This window comes from Neovison vison, chromosome 4 (assembly GCF_020171115.1).
Source record: "Neovison vison isolate M4711 chromosome 4, ASM_NN_V1, whole genome shotgun sequence".
In the NCBI taxonomy this organism is placed as follows: domain Eukaryota; kingdom Metazoa; phylum Chordata; class Mammalia; order Carnivora; family Mustelidae; genus Neogale; species Neogale vison.
Genome location: NC_058094.1, coordinates 228687152 through 228697639, shown reverse-complemented (window position 1 = coordinate 228697639; position 10488 = coordinate 228687152). Strand labels below are relative to the sequence as shown.

At 60.1% G+C, this 10488-nt stretch overlaps 1 pseudogene; it reads left to right on the top strand.

Annotated features, from left to right (window-relative positions):
• The first annotated feature begins 985 nt into the window (after window positions 1–985).
• Window positions 986–1096, top strand: LOC122905668 (annotated as a pseudogene).
• Window positions 1097–10488: the final 9392 nt, after the last annotated feature.

The window sequence follows — 10488 nt, the reverse complement described above, 5'->3', positions numbered from 1 at the left end:
GGGTTGCTGGGCCATGGGGTGGTTCTGTCTGGAAGGTTTCTGAGCCACCGCCCTACTGCCTTCCACAGCAGGAGCGCCTGGTGCGTTCCCACCAGCCGCACACGGAGTTCTGGGGCCGCCCTGCCAGCGCCAGCACTTGGGATTTCCCGGGGAGGGAGGTCTGTGGCCCCGGCAGAGCCGTGTGGCAGGTGGGCTGTGCCTTGTGCTTCCGTCCAGTTCCCTTTATGGGCGGAGGGCTGTGAGAGCATGGGGTGAGGACAGCTTTGGGGATGGTCCCATCTCAAATGGGTCTAGAGCTGCCCTCTGCGGTAGCAGTGGCTGGGACCCGGGGCAGGGATAAGAGGACAGAGAGCCACCGTGCACTGGGAAATTCGTGGAGGTGAGCCGAGAGGAGGACCAATGGCCAGAGCAGTGGTAGCCCAGGTTGGGATGAGGTGGGGACACAGGGGCGTGGGAGGGAGGAGGAGGGCTGGGGGGCAGCCTGGTGGTCAGACCCTGTCCTCACCCTCTCCGTGGACCTCCTGGCCCTGAACCCCAGACTGCTGGGGTCTCCCAATCCTCCCCTACACCACTGTTTCCTGATCTCCCCATCCCTGTCCACACCCACGTTCACTCACCTTCCTGGAGCCTCCGGAGAGAGTATGGGGCACGTGGGGAGAGTCCCCAAGGACAGAGAGCATGATGTCTTGTCCCTGGCACACAGCAGTAACATGGTCACGTCTATGGAATGACTGCTGTGTCTCGGGCACTGTTCTAGAAACCTCCTGCAGAATGATCCCTCCAAAGGCACAGCAGCCCAATGGGCCCAATGACCAGCCAGGGCTCGCCAGCGGATCAACAGGAAACCGGCTTTATAGTGTGGGCTCTCGAGACTGTAGGGGGCAAACCTAAAGTCCTCCTGGCCGGCTGGCTGGGGCAAGCTCCCACAGGATTCCTTCTTCTCCGGAAACTTCCATTTTTGCTCCTAAGTCCTTCATTGATTGATAGCTTTGCGCAGTGGCAGTATCGTAGCCAATGAGGTTTATCCGAGGCGCGATTATTGCTAATTGATTGAATGTGCCCCCCCCCCAATTGTGGAGGGTGGTCTCCTTAGAGCGAAGTGCTTATAGATAGTGACCACTCACCTCGGCAAAATGCCTCTGCAGGGGCCCCTCGAGCAGGGTTCCCAGACTGGGGCAGGAGCCTCATCAAGTGACCCCGAAACCCCATCACTCCGGCTCAAGCTGTGATCGGATCCAAAGGAAGGGAACCGAAGTGCTCGCACCTGGGTCCTTCCCCAGATCTGCTGAGCTGGCTTGAGCCAGAGACCTGGAAACCCTCACTGGAACGAGTAGCCCCAGTGATGGAAGCGTCCCGGGGTACGAAGCCTCCAGTGCAGGGAGGAGCCTTCGGACTATCCCCTCCGCACCTGCTGGTGTCAGCCACGGACACTTCTCAGGTAGTGGCACGGGGGCCGCATAGGTGTGGACCCTGGGTCTGAGAGATGATAAGGTCCATGCACTGCAGCACGGTCATCCTCCGGGGTGGGGAGGAGGCTGATCCCGGGCTCCTTGTGGGATTAAGAACGCTTGACCAGGTCTTTACGTGGAAGCAGGACCAGACCAGGCAGCCAGGGTCTGCCACTGTCACCCCCCAGCAGGCCGTGGCTGGCGATCCGTAGCCGAGAGCTTGTCCCCGCAGGGCCCTGCTGGCGTCTCCCTGGGGAAGGGCCCTAATGCCCAGTGGTCTCTAGCAGAGGTCCAAACTTTAGATTTCTCTCCGGAGTGGCTCTCACTCTGACGCTGGCTCTCACTGGGGAGCCTCATGGGGGCTGAAGAGAAAGGACACAATCTCTGGGCTCCCAACCTGCTGGGTGGGCGCTTTGCTGAGCCAGTGTTGGGAGCACGCCGGACCCCAGCTTCTGATGCTGGCTTAGCTGTTTCACTGCACCCCCGAGGGGGTTTTGTTCTCCACGCTTAGTCAGTAAGAGGCTCTGCAGTCGTTTTTAATGCCAGGACGTTTATTTACAGAAATGATGATGATGTATTTTCCAGAAACTTCCCCGGGATCTGCACTCTGACTCCCACGGGCTGGCGGCTCAGGGCATGGCATAGTGTTGCCAGGGGCTCCCCAAACAGCGTCCTCTGCCAGACGATGACCTAAGTCCTCCCGGCCACCGAGGGAGCACTGAGCAGGCACCGCTGTCCTGTTTGATTTCATTCCATGTTGTATTTTCACGGAGAAGCTGGTGACTGCTCCCAGCGGACTGTGTGGCTTGATGGCCAAGCACACACGCAAGGCATTCCACGGTGGCCTGGCCGTTTCCAGACACGCCAACACCTTCTCTCCCCTCTCCCTGGACGCTGGTCTCGAGACTGCCGCTGGTCAGGCCGGCCAGAGACGGAAAAAGAAGGGGTCGACGGTCACGTCTGCGGCCGCCGAGCCCTGCCCCCAGTGCTCTGCCCCCGAGCTCCCAGCCCTGCGCCTTCTGCTGCCATTCTTCCTTCCCACTTAAGTGACCCCGTGCTGAGATCAGACGGCCTGACGGTCACGTCCCTCCGCGTTCAGGTACTCAGGGAAAAGTTAACAGCTCGGTCCGGAGGATTGGCTGGATAGTCAGGCTGGTTTTAGGAGGAGGGGGCAGCTGGGGGCTCGTGAATCTGGGGACCGTGAGGGGATCCTCTGGCTCTATCCCCAAACCCACCTCTCCTTGGCCCCCCATGCCTGCTGTCCATAGAGGACAGAAAGCCCTTGACCTGGGAAGGGCGCCGCAGCCGGGGACTGCGGCAGACACAAGCTCAGGGCCACGCCCGCCTTCCTCTCCCCAGCTTCTCTGCGCACAGGCACAGACCCACGCTTTTGGGAGTTTCCCTCGTGAAGGAGGGTCCTGAGCGCCCCGAAGCTGCCGGGGCTGGAAAGGAGCTCCCCCCACGGTGACGCCGACAGGGAGCGGGGTCTCAGGGTGCCAGCGGCTCACCTCGGCCACGTGGGCCCTCAGCTGTGGTTTCCACACTGTGACACCAGCCTTGGGACCCAGCTGAGAAACAGATGAAACTGTCCCCGAGGGTAAATGACGTGCTGCAGGCACTCGCTGTGGGAATCCGGAGCCTGCGTGTATGTGGCGTCCGTCCCTGTCTGGTGGGCGGTCGTCTGCGTCGGAACAGCCGAGGCCTCATGTCTGCGTCCCTGGTGCACAGGCTTGGCCCCAGGGCCTCCTCCCATCTTCTCCTGGCTTCCTTCACGGGACCTCCAGAGGTCACCGAACCGCCTGGCAGGTGGGGACAGCGCCCCTCTGCGGCCACGCCCGTGGAGGAGGGCGGGTGGGTTCAGGGACCTGGCGCCCCAGAAGGCCGGCCCACTGCCTACCAGTGCCTCCACCTGGCCGGCCCTCGGGGCTCTGCTTGCTGCAGCGTGAGCCAGGAAGCACCGCGACCCTGTCTTCCGTCCCCAAGGAGCAGACCTGCTGTAAGGGGCTCTTGAGGTCATTGATTCCACTCTGGCCGTGACTTTCAGATGGGGGCTTCAGTGCTGTTGCAAGTGCACCTGTCCAGCGTGGAGACTGGGTCCAGCTTCCAGGGAATGGTGTGACACTGTGTGCACGGCAGCCCTCTCTTCCTGTGCCGTGCAAGAAGGTGGCGCGGGGCCAGAGAGGTGGGTGTGCCCTCGTGGAAGCCGGACAGCTTCTCAGGGGCGGGCGGAGCAGGGTGAGCTCAGGCTGGAGCCAGCAGGCTCAGCACGTTCCCCGGTAGAACCGAATCGACCCGTTGGGATTCACTCGCTGGGAGGCCCGGGGCCCCCTCGCTGCCCAGAGCCAGCACTTACCCTCTGCTTCTATCTGACCGCTGCTTCCCGCTCTGCCCATCTTGCGTCCCTCTTATAAAGATCCTCATGACCACAATGGACCACGCAGGGAATCCAGGATCATCTCAAGTCTGTTGTCACATCTGTTGCATCCCTTCTGCCGTGTAAGCTCGGGCTGCCACGGCGGGACACCCCAGGCCATGGAGCAGAAACCACACCGTCTCGTCTTTGCCGCTCGGGAGGCTGGAAGTCCGAGACCAAGGTGCGGCAGAGCTGGTTTCTGGAGGGGACCGGCATTCTGGTTCATGGACGGCAGCCCCTCTCTGTGTCCTCCGGTGGGGGAAAGGGAGAGGGAGCTCTGTGCGGTCACTGAGCTCATCCCGGGGGTCCCACGCTCATGAGCTGGTCAGCTCCCAAAGGCCCTACCTCCTAACACCATCATACGCGGGTGGGGTCTCGGTGTGTGATGGGGGGACAAAGCACTCAGACTATACCAGTAACACATGCCCAGGTTCTGGGGACTGCAGCGTGGACACCCCTGGGGGACTGTTATTCTGTCTAACACAGCCGGTCTGCGGGGATCCGGTGGGCACGTTCGAGACCTCTGCACCATCCCACCGTTTCGGCAACAGGTTTGTACCCAGGAACAAGGGTCTGGACAGCAGGTGCCACTCACGTTGCAAGGCAGGCGGTCAGCCTCATTGTCTCTGGTCCACTCCGAGTCCCGGGCGTGAGTGGGGAATCTGTGTTTTTCATAAACCCCTGGAATCATTTCCATGCACGCCGAGATTCCATCGTCTCTCTTCTCGACAGAATGAGCCGTTGGCGAACAAACCAGGAACGGGCAAAGGCGAGACCTCCCCTTGCCCCCCTGCGTGTGCCCTCCAGGCCTCAGTGAGCTCGCCCCACTTCCTTGCCCCATCCCCTGTGTGTGCTGTCTCCCCTCCCCCGCCGGCATTGCAGAAGTGGAAGCGCCTTCCCTCTGCGGTGCCCGGCAAGTGCCCCATGAAGGAGCCCCCTGCCCCCCAGACGCCCCCCACAACCTGGCCAGCCTGGGGCAGTCGCAACACCCCCCTTGCTGACCTAAGGGGATTCAGGAAGTAGAACCTGGCCGGGATTTGTGTTCAGAACCAACTCAAGACTGGGCGTCACGGTTAAACACCTGCTCGTTCTTGTTCCTGCCGCATTTGCAGATGTTAGATGTTCTGCGCAGAAGCCCTTCAGATCTGCCTCCTGGGGGACAGAGGCGCAGTGAGCAGGGCTCAGGGCTGGGGCCGGGAGGGGGTTCTAGTTCTGACCATCATTAAAGGGCTGAGCAGCTCTGGGCAAATCCCCACACCCCTGCCGGCTTCTAAGACGAAGGTTTGGGCAGAGTCCCCTCTGACTCTCCCGGATGCCACCTGGGGCTGCTCCCTTCCACAGGTGGCCAGGCGCGGGGATATTTTCTAGGCTAATTGAGCATCGCCCCCAATTCCACCCTATCCAAAAAAAAGAAAAAAGAAAAAGAATAAGAAAAAAGGCCCTTGATTATTCAAGTATGAGAAGAAGGCTTTAAATAGCACGTCACTGCTTCCTCGCCCAGCGAGCCGGGGTCTCTGTGGGGAAGCAGGTGCCCACGGGAGCCTTCCCTGGTCTACATCCGAGAAGAGTCTGGCAGGTGGGAGCCGTCTCCCCCACCAGGGAGGGGATCTGCTTTCATCCCATTTCCGTGTGGTGGTGATTCTCAGGCTATGACAATTAAAAAGATGGAGAAGCCATTTGCATTTTTCCTGGGTGTTAATGACCTTCCAAACCAGTGTTCAATTGTCTGGTTTAAAACAGCGGAGTGCACGTTGCATGAATAATTCAACCAGCACTGAGTTCTCCCACACACAGGGTAAAAACCTCATTTGTGACCTAGTTCCTAAAGTTGAATCCGTTGGTATAATCTCCGCATACGCTCGGTTTCCGTTTCGTAAGGTATATGTTATTTTACTGGGAGATATCACCTCCTAAGTAAACTTACTGTCAAGGTTTGGGGACTTAAATTGATGAAACAGAGACCTAATTTATTTTACATCACCTGGAGCCTTAAATTTAATTAATTTTCCGTCTTGGGCACAGACGCACCTACCGGCTCCCTGTGATCGGGCCCGAGTAGGCAGGTAAACACACTCACAGGAGGAGACGCAGAGACCCGGGCACTCGGGATGACCTCCGGGAGCCGAGGGCGCCGCGGTGGGGTGTCCGAGCTGAGAGGACCGTAGGCTGACCGTGCAGGTCCGGCGGTGACTGCTGTCGGGGCGTGTGCCCCAGAGCCTCCAGGCCGCACGCAGAAGCTGATGGTCCCGAGCACGTGGCTGGGAAGCTTCTAGTCCGTAACTCAGGGCTCTCCAGCTGCGGAATCAAAGAGGCACAGGCCCCAGCCTGAAGGTACTAGAGCTGAATTTCTGGGCTGAGCGTTGGGCGTCCTTTGGTAACGCGGTCCCTGCGCGTTCTCTGTCAGTATTGCCGGCCCGCGGCTGTGGGCAAAGGACCACAAACTCCGACGAGACTTAACACAATGGAAATGACTTGTCTCACCGCTCTGGAGGCCGGGGGTCTGAAACCCAGGTGCCGGCAGGGATGTGCTTCCTCTGGACGCTCCAGGGGAGGGTCCTTCCGCCCCTCGTACAGCTTCCAGCCGAGGCAGGTGGTCCTTGGCCCTCCTGGGCTGGCAGCTGCCTCCAGCCTCTGCCTCCGTCCCCGCACAGCCGTCTCCCTGTGTCTGCGCCTACCCGTGGCCGTTCTCCTTAGGGCACCAGGCACGTTGGATTAGGGCCCTCCACACTCCGGTGTGACCTCAACTTACCTAACTGCCACGGCCACGACCTTATCTCCCGATGGGGCGAGGGTCGCAGGCCCCGGCAGGGAGCGCTCCGACGTCTGTTGGAGGCCGAGGCTCAGGCGGTGACAGCACTGGGCAGGGGCCTCTGTCAGACTGAGAGATACTCACTCACCCATCCCTAAGATGAGCTTAGAGCGTTTCTGCCACTGGGTCCGCTAACCACACACGGTAACTGCTCAGCTGGGTCCCGCGTTCACTAGCGTCAGGTTTCCGGAGCGGAAAGACCGTGTGATAGGGAGCGGTCCCAAGTGGGACGGGGCAACGGACAGGATGACGGACAGGACAACGTACAGGGCAACTGCGATGTGTGCTGTGGCCAGCATCCTGGGCTTTGGGGGTGCTTTTTTAAAAAAAAGATTTTATTTATTAATTTATTTGACAGTCAGAGATCACAAGCACGCAGAGAGGCAGGCGTGGTGGTTGGGGGGAAGCAGGCTCCGCGCTGAGCAGAGAGCCCGATGCGGGGCTCGATCCCAGGACCCTGAGACCATGACCTGAGCCGAAGGCAGAGGCTTAACCACTGAGCTACCCAGGTGCCCCTCAAGTGCTTTTGATCAACATCTGGCCCAGCGTGGGGGGCTGTCGAGGGAGGGAGGGAGGCATCTTCCCAAGAAAACCCCGTGCACATTTGTTTGTGTCTCCCTTGGAATAGCAGTTGGTACAACACAGATGCTGCATGCAGGGGCCCCGGATCCAGTGCCCTTCCGGGTGTGGACGGCTCGTTATTGTAGGCGTTATCCCGGCCTGGTGAGAGCGTGGTGCCCTCGACCATCCTGACGGCACTTGCGGTCTTCCCAGTTGGAACGTTTTGATCAGATGGGAAGGCGTCTGTCCGCAAGTTACAGGACACCGAACTACAATGGCGGAAACCACCCTCTCTCCCCTGCCAAGACATAGCGTGGCTTTGGAGCCCGACCCTGTCTGGGCCGTGTCCTGTGCTTCTCTTGGCCTTGGTGTCATTTTCCGCCCACGATCTCAGGCAGAGAAAGGAGGGACAGGAGGGCCCTGCTGGGGGCATCTATCCCTTCATACGGGAAACCCACAGCTCCCCCAGAACCCCGGGGTTTCTGCTACGTCCCTGTGGACACCCTGAGCTCCAAGGGAAGCTGAGAAAGTGAACGGTTGGTTTTCTAGGCTTCATAATAAAAGCAAGCGAAGGAGAAAAGGGTTAGTTCACCCAACCTGTCATGTGTGCCACGAACAACACGAACAACACCCCGACATTCTATGAGCAGTTTCAAAGTTGAATTTTACAAAGAACATCTGTACCCCACCCCCCATCTCGAGTCTAGCGTTGACATGTCACTAAACTTGCTCAGTCACAGCTGTCTTCCTCGAAGCTGGCTCTTCAGGGAAACAGCTGTTCACTCTCCGGTCAGCTGCGTCTCCAGCTTCCCCGCCCCTCAAAGACCCCGGGAGTCCTGGTGACCCCAGGTACAGTACGTGTCTCAGCCCCAGGGCTGCTGGGACAAGGCACACAAAGGACGGCTGTGCTAGCACACCCCCTGGAAGCCCCGGAATCAAAGGGCTGGTTCTTCGCGGCCCCTGAGGGAGCGTCTGGTCCAGGCCTCACCACCAGCTTGTGGTGACCACTGGCGAAGCTCGGCGCCCTGGGCTTGCCTACATCCTTCTGGTGGGCGTCTCTGATTGTTGAGAATGTTCCGGGGAGGGAGGTCCTCCCACCGTTCCCCCAGGAACTTCTCATCTGCTCTTCACCCCGGAGACCATGGGAAGCCAGGGGTCGGCTCAGGGGGCTCTGCCGGGCCATCCCTCCCCCTTGGCTGCCCTACTGCCATGTTGGACACGAATGTCCACTGGATTCCTGGAGCATGGAAGCTTCCGCCCAATGCTAGAGCCCCCGGGACCAGGTTCTCGGGCTCCCCCACACCTACCCACCTGTTTCTGCAGGTGCCTTCCTGTCGTGGGCCCTGAGGCTCACGGCCTTCCCTCACTTCCGGGGCCCGGAGAGCCCATGTTCCCTTCCTCTGGAAGGGACATGGCGAGACTCCTCTTGTAGGCAGGTGTTTTCTCTACCCAGTGGGAGAAACACCCCTGGATCCCAGACAGGGCTTGTGACCCGAGAATCAGGAGGGGCTGAGGGTCAGGAGCACCGGAGGGGGACGGTGACCACATGTGGTTTCACTGTCCCCAAAGTGTCACTGCTGTCCTCGTAACGTGTTGTGAACGATCCCTGCCCGACTTCATCTGTCTGACCCGCATTCCCTTACTCGGCTTAGATCTGGGGACGGCCCGCAATGATTGTCATTCTAAGCGAGGGGAACCTGATGTGCAGATAGGCCAAGCGACTCATTCAGGCACACACCGTTAGCGATGCTGACTTTACCCCACGTGGTTTCTCGTCCCCGGGCCATGGGGCTCCATCACTGACAATATCGCCAGGCGTGTGGCCATGCAGGTGAGAGACACAGCAGGTGCGTCAGCGTGGACACGTGCTTGTCTCAGCCTTCGGGAGCAGGGCAGACAGGCTCCACAGCAGGTTGTGTGTTGAAGAGACACATTTGCTCTCTCTCCCACCTGCGCCATGGAGGGCGTGGTGGTCAGGAGCCCCGGCAGCGCGTCACCCGACAGGCCAGGCCCCTCATCGGGACTCGGAGACACGGGACAAGCCACCCTCGGGGTCGTGCGGAGTGGCAGGCCTGTCCACCCTCCAGCCTCGTCGTTTCGGACTTTCTGCTCGGTTGAACGTCGTCTGTGGGATGACCCCATCTTCGGTCTGAATCGACCCGCAGTGGCAGACAGAGCCAGAGCCAGCGAACAGCAGGGCTCTGAGGGTGTTGGACGACTGGGCCTGACCTGTCCCCTTTACCAGTGAGGACGCAGGACCCAGAGTGGTGAACTGTCTGCTTCTCTTGGCCTTTCCCTTGTTTTCCACTCACGATCAGAGGATTGGGGGAAGTTGGAACTAGACTCCCAGCATCCTGTGCAAGCTGCAAACCCAGCGACCCCGGACGAGGCTGTCCAGGGGCTGATGGCCGTCTCAGACACACCGAGCCTACGCTGAACCCCAGCTCTGAGGCCCACCTCCCCGTTGGGAGTTTAACGGAGGCCGGTCCTGTAACGGGCCCTCCAGCAAGCCAGCGGTCAGCAGGTGTTTTGTGGCTTTTCCAGCAGCCTGGGTTGAGGGGCTGCCCAGCTCTGGGTCCAGGCGGAATTGGACAGCCACAGTAACCCCCCAGCCAAGCGGTGCGCCGTCGGACCATGTGGACATCAGTCCTGCTTCCTGGCGCACAAAGATGGGCACAGAAGAGGGCGAACTGGAGAGGATGGAGGTGCCGGGGGTGGGGCAAGCAGGGACCCCAGTCTGGCCCCGGGTGCAAGCCCTGCCCCAGGAGCACGGGCCTGGCCTTGTCCCCCAATAGTCCTCAGTAGCAAGCACGGTCCCCCATGCAGCAAGCTATGTCCATGCTCCCTCCGACCCCGTCAGCGCCTTCCAGATGTCTGGCGGGCCCCCCGCCTCCTTCCTTTCTCATCTCCAGTACATGGACAGCTCTTTGAAATCACTGACCTGCAGGCACCAAAAAGGGTTCCCCTGGGAGCTGACTTCCCTCCTCCACACGCAGCCGCCCTCCACCCCTGACCGTCTGTGCACCACCTTTCTCTGAGGTGGCAGCCCTGCGGTATCCGCCGGAGGCTCCTGGGGGCTCCCCTGCCTGGCTCCCTCCCCTGCCTGGCTCCCTCCCTCCCTGCTCTGCTTCCCCCTCCCTCTGCCTTCTCACGTCTGCAGTCATTTCTTCCCTTTTTCTTTCAGATTTTATTTTTATTTTTTAAACATTTATTTATTTACTTGAGAGAGAGAGCACGCGCGCGCATGAGCTGGGGGA